The sequence below is a fragment of the Triticum dicoccoides genome, chromosome 6A, assembly GCF_002162155.2.
Source record: "Triticum dicoccoides isolate Atlit2015 ecotype Zavitan chromosome 6A, WEW_v2.0, whole genome shotgun sequence".
In the NCBI taxonomy this organism is placed as follows: domain Eukaryota; kingdom Viridiplantae; phylum Streptophyta; class Magnoliopsida; order Poales; family Poaceae; genus Triticum; species Triticum dicoccoides.
The window spans coordinates 218264004-218283538 of NC_041390.1; positions in this window are offsets into that span (position 1 = coordinate 218264004).

A 19535-nucleotide genomic window follows, 5' to 3' on the forward strand; every position below is an offset into this window, starting at 1 on the left:
GCTCATCTCCATTCATCCTCTATTGGGTCCAAGGGTTTTGGGGTGAGATAAGAGAGATAACGAGGGATACACACAATGCAAACAACAGTTTTGAAAAGACAGATTTTTGTTGTGGCTGTCGAAAAACATCAAACAAATGACAGCTCACAATCGTCGCATCTAACGTAGGTGTATAATAGGGGTTTGGTCTTCTAAAGGTCAATAAATCTTCAACGTCTCCAAACTCTTCAAGCCTTGTTCATGCCTCCAATGGCTTCTTCCGATCATGCTTGTCTTTCTCAAGTTCTTTTGCCAGATCAACTCTGTTGACATGAAGTCTCTCGTGACATCCTTGAATATTCTGGAATTGCATTCCAAGCTTCTAGGTTTCAACATCCTTGGCATGAGCCATGGTCATACTGTCCTTCAGTTCTTGACAAATCTCCGGTATCTCGAGGTTGTAGCTCCTCCATCTTGGCTACTTCAGCTTCTTGCACCTAAATTCTTCACGAAATGCTTCCCTGTCAAAATACGGCTTTCTGGAGCTCCATCTTAAAATTCTTGATGTACTACTCCAGATCCTGGTGATACACCGGCTAAGGTTAAAACTTCATCTTGCTGATAGGTGCTCCATCAGCCTTCTACCGTCCAATCCTTCCATGCATATGCATGCTTAGCTCAGCTCGGTGACCACAGTATCAATGGTGATGACATCACGGATAACCGTGTTTCTGCTCTTGTCATTGCCATGAGCTATCTTCCATAGTTGATATCTCCTACCTTAGGGTTTTCTTTGACAAAACTTCGAGTTCTCATGCTCCTTGTTTCAGTCTTTCTCCGATTCACCTTGATCTCGGGTATTAACAACTTCCATAATCTGTCAAGTTCCATAAGGGTAGCCTTCCTAGGTCATATAAATCTGGGAATTCTTCAGAGCCTTCAAATTCTCCTAGTCTTCAGGGTCTTCAACAGCTGTAGTTTCCATTATCATAATGTATGGTAAAATCCTCTTCATTCTGAATGGTCTTACTTGTCTGATATCCTGTACTTCTTGGAGTGGTCTCATCAGTCGAATCTTTGTGTGGTCAAAAGGGGAAAGGGGTATGGTCTCACTAAAGGGAATTTTTTTTTGAGTAAGCTCAGAAGAGAAGAGAGGTAAAAGATCTTTTGAAAGGGAAAGTTGTAGAGAAAAATCTTTGCTATGGGCTTGCCAGTTTCTAGGGTCACGTCCTACAGTCAACATGTGCTCTGATACCATCTTGTAGCGACCCGATCCGAATGGATCAAGTCTCTGTGCTTACGTGTCATCCCTGGATCGGTATGCTGACACACACAGTACTCGAAGGATTTATAACATAGGTAAATCACATGTATAAAGTAACGTAAATACTATTACCTCAATCCATATAGCGGAAGCAACAAGGTTGTGGATTCCCATCAACACCAACGGCAAAGTTGAGTGTAGAAATCGTAACCCTGACGTATCACTTACTCGTCGTAAGAAACCTGCAACATGAGACGTTGCAGCCCGAAACGGGTCAGTACATTGAATGTACTGGCAAATTCACACCATAGAGAAAATGATGAACAATGGCTATCACTATATGCATATATGGCTGGTGGAAAAGCTCTATGGTTATTAGGTTTTTGCGTAAAGCCAATTTTTCCCTACTGCAAAGGAATAAATTTATTTAACTATCAAGGTGGTTGTGAAACATCGAGAATGGTTGACAGCATTCTCAATCCCAATTAAAAATAATTAAAACCCAACAACATTAATTAGAAGTAACATGTTGAGATTCACATGATATTCAAGTACTAGATACTCAAGTTGTCCATAACCGGGGACACGGCTAATCATGATTAGTTTGTACACTCTGCAGAGGTTTGTGCACTTTTCCCCACAAGACTCGATCGCCTCCGTTTGGTTTCTCGCACTACCGGGTGTTTGAGAAGATGGATGACCGAGACACAGTCTTTCAGAAGCGCTAGCACCTTACGATGGGTAGACCGGTACACCTACTTTCCCCTACATCTGCTAGTCTACCACTGTAAGAGTTCGCACAACTTAGTCAACTATGCCAGAGCCCATAATGGCTTGTGGCTGCACACGGAAGTTTCTAGCATGAAAGCTCTTATGATCCCTTTGAGCCTGGGTGGCGGTCCGAAAAAAAACAGGCAAGTCCTGATAGACATTAGGTGCCTCAATCTACCTAGATGTATGTTTAAGTTGCCACCTTAGATAAACCATTTAAAATTATCAACTCACATCTGTCATGGATATCACTCACCCAATCCACGTCTACTAGCATAGCATGGCATAATAAGCATAACGTAATAGTAACCCCCAAGGGTTTGATAATAAACAGGTAATAGGTACTACCTCATCTACTTCCCATCCCACAATTTAATTAGATCCTAATCATGCAATGTGAGGGGATTGATCTAATGCAATAAAACATGGGTTGTAGAAAAGGTATGATCAAAGTGTGAACTTGCCTGCAATGTTGATGAAGATGATTCGCACTCAAAACTCGTGATAGATCTACTTGTCACACTCCGGTCAATCTATCGTAAGCAAACAATAGTAACCACACAATAAGTACTCATCTAATGCATAGGTAAAACTCAAACAAGAGAACGAACCAGATAGTTCAACTTAAGAACTCCGGTTGCAAAGAAAGAACAAACCGAACAAATGAACGGAAAACAAATGGCGGAAGAAAACAACTCGGTTCTAGCAAGTTGAAACTAGGTCAATTTTTACCGAGGCAAAAACTTGTTTAAGTTGGTTAGACGGAACGGCGGTTTCGAGACGAAACTCCAGGCGCTTGAATCACCTGATTCCGATAAACAGGCGAGAAGATAAACTAGAACGAAGATCGGATCTGAGATCGCGATCGCGGAATAAATCCGACGAAAAGAAAGGGACGAACAGTTAAACGAACGGGCGTCATTAACCGGGAATAATTGGTGATCACGTTCGTTGAGACGAACGGTCCGAAAGAAGAACGAAAACCGATCTAGGGTTTTCAGAAAAGAAACCAAAAAAGAAAACGGAAAACCGATCTAGGGTTTCGGAAAAGAAACCGAAACGAAGAATCGGAGAGAAAAACCGGAAAAGAAAACCGGAATGGTTTCTTTTAAAAGAACCGAACCGCAGGGAAGAAAAAGAGAGGCGCGGGGCTACCTCCGGCGAGGCGGGACGAACGGTGGTGACGGCGGCGTGCTAGGGCGGCGGCGGCGGCGCTATAGGGGCGGCGGCGGCGGGTGAGGGGCGGCGGCGGCGGGTGAGGGGCGCGGGTTGGGGCGCGGCTTGGGGAGGAGAGGGGGTTTGTGTTTTTGGTGTGAGGAGAGGAGGGGGTGTGGGGGTATTTATATTGGTGAGGGGAGAGGAGACTTGGGGTAGGGGACAAGAAATAGAGTATGAAAAAGAGTCCTAGAAGAAAAAAGGAAAACGGAACAAAGGAAAGAGGGGGGGCTAAAGATTTGGCCAAGGGGCAAGGGAGGGGCGGCCGGCTCCTGGAGTCCCGCTGGGACTCGGCGAGCGAGGCTCCTGGCGCTAGCGCACAGGGAGCTGGGGCGGCGGCTGGCCTGGGCCTTGGCCCGGCTGGCCTGGCTCCTTTTTTTTATAAATAATTCCGCGCGCAGAAAAACAAAGAAAAAGAAAACTAAACGAACTCCAAAAATTCTAAAGTAAATTTTCCCCGACTCCTAAAAATGAGCCGAACAAAATGAACTTTTCTCCGGACCTAAAATTCAATTTTCGAAAACACGCATTTTTCCCTATCCAAAGAAAACAAACAAACACCGGAAAACGAAATTTGATCTATTTATTAAATCTTCATTTTTCCTATATTTTGGGAAAGTCATATTATTCCCTCTCTTATATTTTTGATAACGGAAAAATTATTGAAGATGAAATAAATAAATCAAATGATCCTCTTTTCAAATTCGAGAAAACTCTCAAATATGAAAAGAACGATCTCCAACTCTCTCCGAAGGTCCTTGAGTTGCGTGAAATTTCTAGGATCGACCAAAATGCAAGAAAATAGGATATGCATGATGATCTAATGTATAACATTCCAAATTGAAAATTTGGGATGTTACAAAGGTACTGTAATGAACTCATTCTTTACTTATATTGGTGTTAAACATACTGTATTCCAACTTCTCTATGGTTTATAAACTATTTTACTAACCATAGATTCATCAAAATAAGTAAACAACACATGAAAAACAGAATCTGTCAAAAATAGAACAGTCTGTAGTAATCTGGATTAAACGTATACTTCTGGAACTCATAAAATTCTCAAATAATTTGCTGGACCTGAGTAATTTATCTATTAATTATCTTCAAAAAGAATTAACTAAATATCACTCTCCAAATAAAAATGGCAGCAATACTCGTGAGCGCTAAAGTTTCTGTTTTTTACAGCATGATCATAAAGACTTCACCAAGTCTTCCCAAAGGTTCTACTTGGCACAAACACTAATTAAACACATAAAAGCACATCTAAACAGAGGCTAGATGGATTATTTATTATTAAACAGGAACAAAAAGCAAGGAGCTAAAATTGGGTTGCCTCCCAACAAGCGCTATCGTTTAACGCCCCTAGCTAGGCATGATGATTTCAATGATGCTCACATAACAGATAAGAATTGAAACATAAAGAGATCATCATAAAGAATATGACTAGCAAATTTAAGTCTAACATACTTCCTATGCATAGGGATTTTGTGAGAAAACAACTTGTGGTAACAAGAATCAACTTGCATAGGAAGGTAAAACAAGCATAACTTCAAAACTTTAAGCACATGGAGAGGAAACTTGGTATTATTGCAATTCCTATAAGCATATGTTCCTCCCTCATAATAATTTTCAGTAGCATCATGAATGAATTCAACAATATAACCAGCACCTAAAGTATTCTTTTCATGATCTACAAGCATAGAAAATTTACTACTCTCCACATAAGCAAAATTCTTCTCATTCGGAATAGTGGGAGTATCATAAGAGACTCGAATACTATAAATTGCTTCCACATTAAAAGAGTAATGTTCAGAGAAGGGGTAATCATAATCATGACAAGTTTTATAAATATAATAACTACTTTTTATAGCATAAGTATCATCACAATAATCATCATAAGTAGGAGGCATGCTATCATCATTATAAACTTGCATATCAAAACTTGGGAGACTAAAAATATCATCTTCATCCAACATAGCATCCCCAAGCTTGGGCCTTTTCATATTATAAGCATAATCACTCTCATCATTAATAGTATGGATAGCACCAATAGTATAGCAATTATCATATTCTTCCAAGCAAGTGCCAAAAAGATTTTCAAGATCATAAGAAGTATCATTATCTTCCACAATTATATTTTCATGAGGCACAATAGTAATAGGAGCAGCATTATTTGGGAGAGATATCTTTTTACCTCTCTTCCTTTTTCTTTTCTTCTTCTTCACCACATCATGCGTGGGTTCAATCCTCTTTTTGGAGCTCCTTATTAATGAGATTGGTTGAATAGAGGGCTCCTCTTCGTTACCTGATTCATCATAAGAAATAATAGAAGAATATTGGGAAGTCTCTTCTCTTTCGTTAGCATTCTCTTCATCTTCTATTTGTTTTCTTTTCTTTACGTAATTGGCAATACAAGGATTTTCAATGCAATTCACCGCGCAATACATATAAATTTCCTCTAGATCAAAATGAAGAACTTTATCAAGGGAAAATTTTGGAATATCCTTAGTTCTACGTTTAATTTCTTCATAACCCAAGAGCAAACTAAGTTCATTATGATGTGCAAGGGAAATCAATTCATCACAATTTTTGGACACAATACGCTCATGAAACAATTTGCATTGGGTACTAAAATGATCACGTTCATTGCAAAGTTCACAAGTAGGGCTAATAAAAGATAAATTTTCAGCACATTCATCTAGCTCTTCTTGCAACAATTTGGTTTCTAAGTACTTATGCCTCTTGCAATATCTATCTTCCCTATTTGGTGTGTACTTGCAAACCCAGTCTACTCCACAAAAATTGACATGTTTATAGGAGACATTTTCATCATAACTAGTGCTATCATCATTAGTATCATGGATATTCAAAGAATTCGTACTAGCAACATTGCAATCATGCTCATCATTCAAATATTTAGTGCCAAACATTTTATAGATTTCTTCTTCTAGCACTTGAGCACAATTATCCTTTCCATCATACTCACGAAAGATATTAAAAAGGTGAAGCGTATGGGACAAACTCAATTCCATTTTTTTATAGTTTTCTTTTATAAACTAAACTAGTGATAAACAAGAAACTAAAAGACTCGATTGCAAGATCTAAAGATATACCTTCAAGCTCTAACCTCCCCGGCAACGGCGCCAGAAAAGAGCTTGATGTCTACTACACAACCTTCTTCTTGTAGACGTTGTTGGGCCTCCAAGTGCAGAGGTTTGTAGGACAGTAGCAAATTTCCCTCAAGTGGATGACCTAAGGTTTATCAATCTGTAGGAGGCATAGGATGAAGATGGTCTCTCTCAAGCAACCCTGCAACAAAATAACAAAGAGTCTCTTGTGTCCCCAACACACCCAATACAATGGTAAATTGTATAGGTGCACTAGTTCGGCGAAGAGATGGTGAAACAAGTGGTATATGGATGGTAGATAAAGGTATTTGTAATCTGAAAATATAAAAACAGCAAGGTAACGAATGATAAAGTGAGCGTAAACGGTATTGCAATGATAGGAAACAAGGCCTGGGCTTCATACTTTCGCTAGTGTAAGTTCCCTCAACAATACTAACATAATTGGATCATAAAACTATCCCTCAACATGCAACAAAGAGTCACTCCAAAGTCACTAATAGCGGAGAACGAACGAAGAAATTATGGTAGGGTACGAAACCACCTCAAAGTTATTCTTTCCAATCAATCCATTGGGCTATTCCTAAAGGTGTCACAAACAGCCCTAGAGTTCGTACTAGAATAACACCTTAAGACACAAATCAACCAAAACCCTAATGTCACCTAGATACTCCAATGTCACCTCAAGTATCCGTGGGTATGATTATACGATATGCATCACACAATCTCATATTCATCTATTCAACCAACACATAGAACCTCAAAGAGTGCCCCAAAGTTCTACAGGAGAATCACGACGAAAACGTGTGCCAACCCGTATGCATAGGTTCATGGGCAGAACCAGCAAGTTGATCACCAAAACATACATCAAGTGAATCACGTGATATCCCATTGTCACCACAGATATCCACGGCAAGACATACATCAAGTGTTCTAAAATCTTTAAAGACCCAATTCGATAAGATAACTCCAAGGGGGAAACTCAATTCATTACAAGAGAGTAGAGGGGGGAAGAAACATCATAGGATCCAAATATAATAGCAAAGCTCGCGATACATCAAGATCGTATCACCTCAAGAACACGAGAGAGAGAGAGAGATCAAACACATAGCTACTGGTACATACCCTCAGCCCCGAGGGAGAACTACTCCCTCCTCGTCATGGAGAGCACCGGGATGATGAAGATGGCCACCGGAGAAGGATTGCCCCCTCCGGCAGGGTGCCGGAACGGGTCTAGATTGGTTTTCGGTGGCTACAGAGGCTTCTGGCAGCGGAACTCCCGATCTATTGTGATCACGGATGTTTTTAGGGTATATGGAGATATATAGGCGGAAGAAGTACGTCAGGGGGGCCACGAGGGGCTCACGAGGGTGGAGGGCGCGCCCAGGGGGGTGGGCGTGCCCCTACCTCGTGGCCTCCTCGTAGAGCCCCCGACGTGCACTCCAAGTCTTCTGGGCTTCTTTCCTTCCAAAAATGAGTTCCGTGAAGTTTCAGGTCAATTGGACTCCATTTGATTTTCCTTTTCTTCGTAACCCTATAACAGGGTAAAAATAGAAACTGGCACTGGGCTCTGGGTTAATAGGTTAGTCCCAAAAATGATATAAAAGTGTATAATAAAGCCCATAAACATTCAAAACAATAGATAATATAGCATGGAGCAATCAAAGATTATAGATACGTTGGAGACGTATCAGTGGACTGCTTCCAAAGTAGTAGTAGTAGTAGTAGTAGTAGTAGTAGTAGTAGTAGTAGTAGTAGTAGTAGTAGTAGTAGTAGTAGTAGTAGTAGTAGTAGCATAGAACATTTTTTCAGTGTAGGCTTTTCCCTGCTCATGCTTGCCTACTAGAATCACCAGCGCTTGAAAGGAAAATTGAAGGAAAAACATAGGAATTTGAAAGTTTCCTATGCTATGATACGTCTCCAACGTATCTATATTTTTTGATTATTCCATGCTATTATATTATCTGTTTTGGATGTTTAATGGGCTTAAATACACCTTTTTATATTATTTTTGGGACTAACTTATTAACCAAAGGCCCAATGCAAATTGATGTTTTTTTGCCTATTTTAGTGTTTCACGGAAAAGGAATATCAAACAGAATCCAAACGGAATGAAACCTTCGGGAGAGTTATTTTTGGAACAAACACAATCCACGAGACTTGGAGTGGACATCAAGGAAGAAACAAGGCGGTCACGAGGTAGGAGGGCGCGCCCAGGGGGTAGGCGCGCCCCCCACCCTCGTGGGCCCCTCGTGGCTCCACCAACCTACTTCTTTCGCCTATATATACTCATATACCTTGAAAACATCCGAGAGCACCACAAAACCCTATTTACACTGCAGCAACCTTCTGTACCCGTGAGATCCCATTTTGGGGCCTTTTCCGATGCTCCGCCGGAGGGGGAATCGATCACGGAGGGCTTCTACATCAACACAATAGCCTCTCCAATGATGTGTGAGTAGTTTACCACAGACCTTCGGGTCCATAGTTATTAGCTAGATGGATTCTTCTCTCTCTTTGGATCTCAATACAAAGTTCTTCTTGATTCTCTTGGAGATCTATTCGATGTAATTCTTTTTGCGGTGTGTTTGTTGAGATCTGATGAATTGTGGGTTTATGATCAAGATTATCTATGAAAAATATTTGATTCATCTCTGAATTCTTTTATGCATGATTTAATATCTTTGCAAGTCTTTTCGAATTATCAGTTTGGTTTGGCCTACTAGATTGATCTTTCTTGCAATGGGAGAAGTGCTTAGCTTTGGGTTCAATCTTGCGGTGCCCTTTCCAAGTGACAGCAGGGGCAGCAAGGCATATATTGTATTGTTGCCATCGAGGATAAAAAAGATGGGGTTTACATCATATTGATTGAGTTTATCCCTCTACACCATGTCATCTTGCCTAATGTGTTACTCTATTCTTATGAACTTAATACTCTATATGCATGTTGGATAGGGGTTGATGTGTGGAGTAATAGTAGTAGATGCAGAATCGTTTCGGTCTATTTGTCGCGAACATGATGCCTATATACATGATCATCCCTAGATATTCTCATAAATATGCGCTTTTCTATCAATTGCTCGACAGTAATTTGTTCACCCACCGTAGAATTTGCTATCTTGAGAGAAGCCACTAGTGAAACCTATGGCCCCCGGGTCTATTTTCCATTATATTATTTTCCTATCAACTTGCTATTTCTCTCGTTGTTTATTTTGAAATCTTTATTTTCCAATCTATACAATAAAAATACCAAAAATATTTATCTTATTATCTCTCTCATATCTCACTTTCGTAATTGACTGTGAAGGGATTGACAACCCCTTTATCACGTTGGTTGCGAGGTTCTTGTTTGTTTGTGCAGGTACTAGGGACTTGTGTCTTACCTCCTACTGGATTGATACCTTGGTTCTCAAAAAATGAGGGAAATACTTATGCTACTTTGCTGCATCACCCTTTCCTCTTTAAGGGAAAACCAACGCATGCTCAAGAGGTAGCAAAAAGGATTTCTGGCGCCGTTGCCGGGGAGGTTGCACCAAGTCAAGTCAAGATTTGATCTCCCGTCAACAAGCCATTTCTGGCACCGTTTCCGGGGAGATCTACACACAAGTCAAGACATACCAAGTACCCATCACAAACTCTTATCCCTCACATTACATTATTTTCCATTTGCCTCTCGTTTTCCTCTCCCCCACTTCACCCTTGCCGTTTTATTCGCCCTCTTTTCCGTTCACCTCTTTTTCATTTGACTCTTTTCCTATTGTTTTTCTTTCGCCATGGCCGAATCAAAAAGGGCTAAGGGTTCTCTCCCGAGCTTTAGTACTTTGGATAAGCTCATAAATAATGATGCTATGGAAAGACCTACTGGGGTTATCAATGAGGGTTTGAATAATTTCGATGAAGATGATCCCGGAATTTTTCGTTATTTACTTGATGAGTCTTTAAAAGATGCTTGGGATGGTTATTAAGGATCCGAGCCAGCTATGTGCCCCAATATCATATTGAGATATACCTGAAAAGCTTTCATGTTGGCTTACCCTCTTCATTCAAGCAAGTTTTAGACTCTATTTTTGAAGAAGGTTTTCTTGAGGGGGATCCCATAGATACCTATGAAAAGATGAAAACTATATTTGGGCACCCCATGAGTGAGAAGGTTGAATCCACCTCTCTTTTGTGCTTTTATCAAAATGAAATTATCAAAGAGATGAAGTCTAGCTTAGATGTAAATATCCGTAGCATGCTTAATCTTTCTTCCACCATTAATGGCCACATACTTTCTCATAATAGAAAGATAAATGCTATAGATAAGAAATTTTCCCTTTTCTTTCCTAATACCAAAGATGGTAATACCTAGATCTATTCATGTTTTTATGCCTACCTAGGGGCGTTAAATGATAGCGCTTGTTGGGAGGCAACCCAATTTTATTTTTGTTTCTTTTTTTGTTCCTGTTTAGTAATAAATAATTCATCTAGCTTCTGTTTAGATGTGGTTTTATGTTTTTAATTAATGTTTGTGCCAAGTAGAACCTTTGGGAAGAGTTGGGGGAAGTCTTTGCGATCTAGCTGTAAAAAACAGAAACTTTAGCGCTCACGAGATTTGCTGCCATTTTTTACTGGAGAGTGCGATTAGGTTGATTCTTTTTTAAGATGATTAATAGACAAATTCCTCACGTTTAAAAATTTATTTCAGAATTTTTGGTGTTACATAAGTATTCGAAACCTACATACTACTACAAATTGTTCTGTTTTTGACAGATTCTGTTTTTCGTGTGTTGTTTGCTTATTTTGATGAATCTATGGCTAGTATCGGGGGGTATGAACCACAGAGAAGTTGGAATACAGTAGGTTTAACACCAATATAAATAAAGAATGAGTTCATTACAGTATCTTGAAGTGGTGGTTTGTTTTCTTATACTAACGGAGCTCATGAGATTTTCTGTTGAGTTTTGTGTTGTGAAGTTTTCAAGTTTTGGGTAAAGATTTGATGGATTTTGGAATAAGGAGTGGCAAGAGCCTAAGCTTGGGGATGCCCAAGGCACCCCAAGGTAAAATTCAAGGACAACCAAAATCCTAAGCTTGGGGATGTCCCGGAAGGCACCCCCTCTTTCGTCTTCATCCATCGGTAACTTTACTTGATGCTACATTTTTATTCACCACATGATATGTTTTGTGCTTGGAGCATCTTGTATGATTTGAGTCTTTGCTTTTTAGTTTACCACAATAATCCTTTCTGTACACACCTTTTGGAGAGACACACATAAATCGGAATTTATTAAAATACTCTATGTGCTTCACTTATATCTTTTGAGCTAGATAATTTTGCTCTAGTGCTTCACTTATATCTTTAAGAGCACGGTGGTGGTTTTATTTTATAGAAATTATTGATCTCTCATGCTTCACTTATATTATTTTGAGAGTCTTTTAGAACATCATGGTAATTTTCTTTGGCTATAAAATTAGTCCTAATATGATAGGCATCCAAGATGGGTATAATAAAAACTTTCATAAAAAGTGCATTGAAAACTATGAGAAATTTGATACTTGATGATTGTTCTGAGATATGAAGATGGTGATATTAGAGTGATGCTAGTTGAGTAGTTGTGAATTTGATAAATACTTGTTCTAAAGTTTGTGATTCCCGTAGCATGCATGTATACCTACCTATTATGGAATTTCCATAGCCATTCCAAGATATATTGCCATGCAACTTACCACTGTTCCGTTTGTTATGACACGCTCCATCATTGTCATATTGCTTTGCATGATCATGTAGTTGACATCGTATTTGTGGCAAAGCCACCTTTATAATTATTTCATGCATGTCACTCTTGATTCATTGCATATCCCGGTACACCGTCGGAGGCATTCACATAGAGTCATATTTTGTTCTAGTATCGAGTTGTAATTTTTGAGTTGTAAGTAAAGAAAAGTGTGATCATCATCATTATTAGAGCATTGTCCCAAGTGAGGAAAGGACGATGGAGACTATGATTCCCCCACAAGTCGGGATGAGACTCCGAACAAAAAGAAAAAAAAGAGAAAAGAAAAAGGAAAGAGGCCATAAAAAAGGGGAAAAGGCCCAAATAAAAAAATAAGAGAAAAGAGAGAAGGGACAATGTTACTATCCTTTTACCACACTTGTGCTTCAAAGTAGCACTATGATCTTCATGATAGAGAGTCTCCTATGTTGTCACTTTTATATACTAGTGGGAATTTTACATTATAGAACTTGGGTTGTATATTATAATGATGGGCTTCCTCAAAATGCCCTAGGTCTTCGTGAGCAAGCGAGTTGGATGCACACCCACTTAGTCTCTTTTGTTGAGCTTTCATACACTTATAGCTCTAGTGCATCCGTTGCATGGCAATCCCTACTCACTCACATTGATATCTATTGATGGGCATCGCCATAGCCCGTTGATACGCCTAGTTGATGTGAGACTATCTTCTCCTTTTTTCTCCACAACCACCATTTTATTCCACATATAGTGTTATGTCCATGGCTCACGCTCATATATTGCGTGAAGATTGAAAAAGTTTGAGAACATCAAAAGTATGAAACAATTGCTTGGCTTGTCATCGGGGTTGTGCATGATTAAATACTTTGTGTGATGAAGATAGAGCATAGCCAGACTATATGATTTTGTAGGGATAACTTTCTTTGGCCATGTTATTTGGAGAAGACATGATTGCTTTGTTAGTATGCTTGAAGCATTATTATTTTTATGTCAATATTAAACTTTTGTCTTGAATCTTTCGGATCTGAACATTCATGCCACAATAAAGAAAATTAATTGAGAATTATGCTAGGTAGCATTCCACATCAAAAATTCTGTTTTTATCATTTACCTACTCGAGGACGAGTAGGAATTAATCTTGGGGATGCTTGATACGTCTCCAACGTATCTATAATTTTTTATTATTCCATGCTATTATATTATCTGTTTTGGATGTTTAATGGGCTTTAATATACCTTTTCATATTATTTTTGGGACTAACCTATTAACCAAAGGCCCAGTGCAAATTGTTGTTTTTTGCCTATTTCAGTATTTCGCAAAAAAGGAATATCAAACGGAATGAAACCTTCGGCAGAGTTATTTTTGGAACAAACGCAATCCAGGAGATTTGGAGTGGATGTCAAGGAAGAAACGAGGCGGCCACGAGGTAGGAGGGCGCGCCCAGGTGGTTGGCACGCCCCTCACCCTCGTGGGCCCCTCGTGGCTCCGCCGACCTACTTCTTTCGCCTATATATACTCATATACCCCGAAAACATCCGAGAGAACCACGAAACCCTATTTCCACCACCGCAACCTTCTGTACCCATGAGATCCCATCTTGGGGCCTTTTCTGGCGCTCCGCCGGAGGGGGAATCGATCACGGAGGGCTTTTACATCAACACCATAGCCTCTCCGATGATGTGTGAGTAGTTTACCACAGACCTTCGGGTCCATAGTTATTAGCTAGATGGCTTCTTCTCTCTCTTCGGATATCAATACAAAGTTGTCCTTGATTCTCTTCGAGATCTATTCGATGTAATTCTTTTTGCGGTGTGTTTGGCGATATGGTTTATGATCAAGATTATCTATGAACAATATTTGATTCTTCTCTGAATTATTTTTTGCATGATTTAATATCTTTGCAAGTCTCTTCGAATTATCAGTTTGGTTTGGCCTACTAGATTGATCTTTCTTGCAATGGGAGAAGTGCTTAGCTTTGGGTTCAATCTTGCGGTGTCCTTTCCCAGTGACAACAGGGACAGCAAGGCATGTATTGTATTTTTGCCATCGAGGATAAAAAGATGGGGTTTATATCATATTGCTTGAGTTTATCCCTCTACATCATGTCATCTTGCCTAATGCATTACTCTGTTCTTATGAACTTAATACTCTAGATGCATGCTGGATAGCGGTCGATGTGTGGAGTAATAGTAGTAGATGCAGAATCATTTCAGTCTACTTGTCGTAGACGTGATGCCTATATACATGATCATGCCTAGATATTCTCATAACTATGCGCTTTTCTATCAATTGCTCGACGGTAATTTGTTCACCCACTGTAGAATTTGCTATCTTGAGAGAAGCCACTAGTGAATCCTATGGCCCCCGAGTCTATTTTCCATTATATTATTTTCCTATCAACTTGCTATTTCTCTCGTTGTTTATTTTGCAATCTTTATTTTCCAATATATACAATAAAAATACCAAAAATATTTATCTTATTATCTCTATCAGACCTCACTTTTGTAAGTGACCGTGAAGGGATTGACAACCCCTTTATCGTGTTGGTTGCGAGGTTCTTGTTTGTTTGTGCAGGTACTAGGGACTTGCGTGTTACCTCCTACTAGATTGATACATTGGTTCTCAAAAACTGAGGGAAATACTTACGCTACTTTGTTGCATCACCCTTTCCTCTTCAAGGGAAAACCAACGCATGCTACTACTATTCATGCATTTGGTTCGAAGGAATGGAGCAAAGGAAAACGGTAGGATTTGTTCCTTTAGTGTCTCCTTGAAACAAAAACCGTAGGAATTTTAATATCCACTTGTCCTCCTTTTTAAATTCCTATTCATGAAGCACAATACTAAGAGATAGTTGCATAATAGTATTATAACCGTACATTTTCTTGTGGTTTGACTTAATCTCACCATGCTTCTTTGCATCCATCCTGTGATCTTCCAGTTCTTGTGAACCAAACACCCAGATTGACAGAAATCCTGTGCTTTTAAATTCTCTGTTTTGCACGTGCATTCCTATCCTATTACTGTGTATTTCCTATCCCTGCTTTGTTAAAATCCTCCAATTCAAACGAGCCTTTACAGAATTACTTCTCTTATAGATAGTTGCCAAAGAAAACCTTGTGTGGTTTGTCCCGCTCCTGCTGCGCCTTCGTCCACCCCAGCTCAGCTGCTCCAATGACAGAAGGGTCCAGCACAGCAAGGATCAGGCCTCTAGACTGTCTTTCGCTGCCTCAGATCTTCTTCCCCGCCACTGGTAGCCATGACAACTGCATTACCATCATCAACCGAGCAGATGACCTCGAGGACTACACGGGTCCGCAAGAGAGGTCACACTCTTTCGTGTCTGCTTACGTTATGCATCGCTTAATATTACATGCTACTTTATCGTCCTATTCACCAATTAGACTCTGAGTTAGCTCCAAACTAATGGTCAAACTTGAGTTTTTAAATGGTTGTGGGGTACATATTGGGGCCGCAATCAAAAGTATCTATCTACTATCTCATTAATCTCTAGTGTCTATTGTGAGTTTCATGTTGGGTGGGAAACAAATAGTAAAGAAGCCATAATCTGTATTTTTAACTGAAGCTATTATCTGCCTGCTATCATTGGTTTTGGGTCTATCCACAGGTTGCTACCATCACTCTGGATTTCTGCATGCACTCCTTACATAATCTCACTATGTTTTGTTCCTATGCATGTCAGTTATTGTACACAACGGAACAGAACATGTAGAGCAAAAGAGACGAGCCTTGCGTGGCAATAAAATTTCATGCAGACGTCGCTCCATGGTAGGCGCAAAGGCAGCCCCTCCACCCATTTCGGATTGTAATCGAGAGGAAGATAACTGTTTTGAGGGGGATTCAGAAGGAGAAGACCACTCCTATTTACCCCCTGAGGTCTTCTCTCTAACTTGGTGTGCTGATGTTGGTTATATCATGCATATGGTGCCTTGCATTGCTTACTGTATACATCAAATATGTCATCTACTTAGTTTAGACATGCTTTGCGTGAATGCCATCTGTTTAGTTTCTTCATCGTATATGTGAATTATGCAACGCCATCTTGTTCAGCCAGGCATCATATATGTCAATTTTGCAATGTCATCCTGCTTAGCCAGTCATCTTATATGTGAATTATATCAGGCCATCCTTTTTTCATTACGTATTACATTTGTCAACAATGTTAGTACATTCAACTACTCTTCGTGTGCATCAGCCATTTGACACGGTGACGGAAAATTCTGGAGTGAAAACAAGGTCTTCATAGCATACTATGCTATCTCACGAAGCGCATATCTCGTTGGTTACGGATAGATCCTTAGAGGAGGATTCAGAGACAGATGACTAGTCCTATCCCCCCCCCTCCCGAGGTGTATGCTCTAACTTGGCAGGGCTATGTTGCTCATATCGTGCGTATGGTGTCTTGCATTGCTATATCATTTGATTAGTTTAGATATGCTTTGTGTGAATGCCACATGTTTAGTGTCTAATTACCATATATGTGAATTATGCATTGCCATCTTGCTGCAAGACATTATATATGTGAATTATGCAATGCTATCTTGTTGCAAGGCATTATATATGTGAATTATGCAATGCCATGATGTTTAGCCAATCATCATGTATGTGAATTATATCATGCTATCAATTTTTTTTGTATTACATGTTCCATTTGTCGACAAGGTTTGTATATTAAACTACTCTTCCTGTGCATCAGCCATTTGAAGCTGTGATGGAAGTATCTGGAGTGAAAACAAGGTATTCAGAGCAGACAATGCTACCTGCTGAAGTAGACATCTTGTTGGTTACAGAGAGCTCCTTAGAGGAGGATTCAGAGACTGATGACCAGTCCTATTTCCCCCCTAAGGTCTATGCTCAAACTTGGCAGGGTTATATTACTCATGTCATGCATGTTGTCTTGCATTGCTTAGTTTTTACATCATATATGGATTGCCATCTGCTTACTTGCTTACTATATAAATCATATGTTTGAGTTATATCATGCCATCATGTTTACATACACAGCATCTATCTGAATTATGGCATGGCAACCCATTTAATAAAGACATCATATAGTTATATCATCTCATCCTTCTTAGTGTTTACAGTCATCATATTTTGAACTATGTCATTCTATCCGTGAATTATATCATGCTATCATGTTTCCATAGGCGGCATGTATGTGAATTATGGCATGCCAACCTATTTAATAAACACACTATATAGTTATATCATGTCATCCTATTTACATAGTCATCATATTTTCAACTATGTCTTTCCATCTTTTTTAGTTAGCCATCATATATGTGAAATTGTGGCATGCTATCCTGTTTAGTAAGCCATCCTATATGTGAAACAGTGTGATGCTATCCTGTTTGGTTAGACAACATAAATGTGAATTATTCCATGCCCTCTTTTATTCCCCACTATCCATTGCACCTGTCTATCATACAATGTCTGTACATTCAATTACTTTTCTTGTTTATTAGCCATTTGAATTGGAGAGGGAGATGGCAGTATCTAAGGGAGTAACAACACAGTCTACAGAAAAGATAGTGCTACCAGTTGATGCAGATAGAACCACGGTTGTACTTGCCCAAGAACCAGCCCCACCACACATAATCAAGACTCTCGCAGATTGTACCCCTACCCAGTTGGACAGAGAACCAGCTACACCCCTTCTAACCCCAACCCCAACAGATAGTAACCCAGTTCCAGTTGACACAGCACCGTCTCCACCACGGAGCACACAAACATGAGCAGTTATTAAGGGAACTGCAGTGCCCAAAGCACGAGGACCACCACTCCGAATCCAACTCAACGCTTAAAGCAGAAGAAGAATTGTTCTCAGGTCATTTTCCGTAGCTATGGTTCATACTCCTTTGCTCTTTGATGACCCACAGGTATAGGGGATCTATCGTAGTCCTTTCGATAAGTAAGAGTGTCAAACCCAACGAGGAGCGGAAGGAAATGATAAGCGGTTTCCAGCAAGGTATTCTCTGCAAGTACTGAAATAAGTGGTAACAGATAGTTTTGTGATAGGATAATTTGTAACGAGCAACAAGTAACAAAAGTAAATAAAGTGCAGCAAGGTGGCCCAATCCTTTTTGTAGAAAAGGACAAGCCTGGACAAACTCTTATATAGAGAAAAGCGCTCCCGAGGACACATGGGAATATCCTCAAGCTAGTTTTCATCACGTTCATATGATTCGCGTTCGATACTTTGATAATTTGGTATGTGGGTGGACCGGTGCTTGGGTACTGTCCTTACTTGGACACGCATCCCACTTATGATTAACCTCTATTGCAAGCATCCGCAACTACAACAAAAGTATTAACGTAAACCTAACCATAGCATGAAACATATGGATCCAAATCAGTCCCTTACGAAGCAACACATAATCTAGGGTTTAAGCTTCTATCACTCTAGCAACCCATCATCTACTTATTACTTCCGAATGCCTTCCTCTAGGCCCAAATAATGGTGAAGTGTTATGTAGTCGACATTCACATAACACCACTAGAGGAGAGACAACATACATCTCATCAAAATATCGAACGAATACCAAATTCACATGACTACTAATAGCAAGACTTCTCCCATGTCCTCAGGAACAAATGTAACTACTCACAAAGAATAATCATGTTCATAATTAGAGGGGCATTAATATGCATATAGGATCTGAACATATGATCTTCCACCAAATAAACCAACTAGCATCAACTACAAGGAGTAATTAACACTAATAGCAACCTACTAGTACCAATCCCGGACTTAGAGACAAGAATTGGATACAAGAGATGAACTAGGGTTTTGAGATGAGATGGTGCTAGTGAAGATGTTAATGGAGATTTCCCTCTCCCGATGAGAGGAGCGTTGGTGATGACGATGGCGATGATTTCCCCCTCCCGGAGGGAAGTTTCCCCAACAGAACAGCTCTGCCGGAGCCCTAGATTGGATCCGCCAAGGTTCCGCCTTGTGGCGGCGGAGTTTCGTCCGAGGAGATGGCTTATGATTTTTTTCCTCATCGAAAGACTCCATATAGCAGAAGATGGCCATTGGAGGGCCACCATGGGGCCCATGAGGTAGGGGGCGCACCCATGGGAGTAGGGCGCGCCCCCCACCCTCGTGGGTAGGGTGTGGCCCCCTTGGTGAACTTCTTGCGCTCAGTATTTTTTATATATTCTGAAAACGTCTTCCGTGAAGGACTTTTGGAGCTGTGCAGAATAGGTCTCTAATATTTGCTCCTTTTCTAGCCCAGAATCCCAGCTGCCGGCATTCTCCCTCTTTATTTAAACCTTGTAAAATAAGAGAGAATAGGCATAAGTATTGTGACATAATGTGTAATAACAGTCCATAATTTAATAAATATCGATATAAAGCATGATGCAAAATGGACGTATCAACTCCCCCAAGCTTAGACCTCGCTTGTCCTCAAGTGA